The following is a 1,589-nucleotide window of genomic DNA, read 5'->3' on the forward strand; positions in this document are numbered from 1 at the left end:
TTAGTTCAACCAGCGGCTATGGTCGTGAAGACCAGAAGCTCTGGAAGAGAGACCAGAGGGGCTCTGGTCCGGGATATTGAAATATTATCTAAGTGTGGTTTAGAACCAGAGGCTCTGGTCGTGAAGACCAGCAGCTCTGGAAGAGAGAGCAGAGGGGCTCTGGTCCTGGTTGTTGAAATATTTTCTAAGTATTGCTTGAAACCAGAGGCCCGATGGACCGAAGCAGTGTGTTTGTAATGGCGGTGTAACCGCGAGAGAGATGTAATGGCGGTGTAACCGCGAGAGACATAAATAAGTTTATGTGTCAAAACAGGTTTGATTCTGAACTGATTATTTGGAAAGTATGTGGTTTGGGTTTTATACACTCACTATACCTTTTTGGTCTAACGCTCAGTTGTTGGACTAACCGGTTTTGCAGGTCATCATACCTCGCAGGATAAAGGAAAGGGAAAAGTTTAAATGATGATGTCACTTGTTTATTCATATATGTATTAGAGAAAGTTTTTGTTAGTCCATGTTTTGTAACAATACTATTTTTAGTATTATGAGTATGACATGTGAAATGTCTGTACATGGAATATATGGGTTGTTACAGTTGGCATCAGAGCCTTAGTTTAAGGGATCTGGGTATTTGCGAAATACTTAGACTTAAATTAGAGGTGTGGAAAGTTTTGATAATAGGTTTCACTGGGTCTATGAACATGAGAATATGTTATAGCTGAAACTATTATGAGAAAGATAGATTATATATGACTGATATAATCTAAGTTATGAGTAGACATGAGGATAAATGTGTAATTATATGGTGATTATGAGARTAATCATGTGTGTTTAAATGTGACATAAAAAGTCATATACTGAGAAATGRCAGATAATCCTAATCAATCAGAAAGGACCTCTACTGGTTATGGAAGAGGTCGGGGAAGAAGAAGTGTAATACAAGGAGAGGACCCAGAAAATGTGATGACGATAGAAACACGAAGTCGTAGTAGGGGTCGAGGAAGAGGTAGATGTACTAGACAAGAACATGAACAATCGGCTCAAGAAAGTTCAATGTTTGGTTATGGAAGAGGAAGGGCAAAGGGTGGACATAATGTTCCTAATCCCGAGTTTATTACTCAAGATATGTTGGCAGCAGAGCTGGGAAAATTTCAGGAAAGTTTGGTAAATTTGTTGGGGCGTACAACCCAAAATAATCCAAATGTGGTAAGAAATTCTGATCAGGAGGAAGCCGGAGCTAGTACACCGGTAACTGGTACATCTGTATCCCTTACTTCGTCCTCAGTACAAAAGGGAGGAGATATCAAAATGTTTCTTGCTTGTAAACCTCCCAAGTTTTCTGGTGAGCGTGATCATGTTAAAGCTATGTGTTGGCTTAAGGAGATAGAGTTGTGTTTACAAATCAGTAAAAGTGCAGAACAGAATAAAGTTATGTTTGCTGTATCTCGTTTGAGATCAAGTGCTTTATACTGGTGGGATAAGACATTTTGATGTTCAATCTTTACTTTCTAGCAAGTAAGACATTTTGCCACGTATTCGGCTATATCCCGTTTCATACCGTTCCACCAAAAGTATTGTTTTAGATCTCG

This window comes from Cynara cardunculus, unplaced genomic scaffold (genome assembly GCF_001531365.2).
Source record: "Cynara cardunculus var. scolymus isolate 2C unplaced genomic scaffold, CcrdV1 Un_Scaffold_649, whole genome shotgun sequence".
NCBI classification, from domain to species: domain Eukaryota; kingdom Viridiplantae; phylum Streptophyta; class Magnoliopsida; order Asterales; family Asteraceae; genus Cynara; species Cynara cardunculus.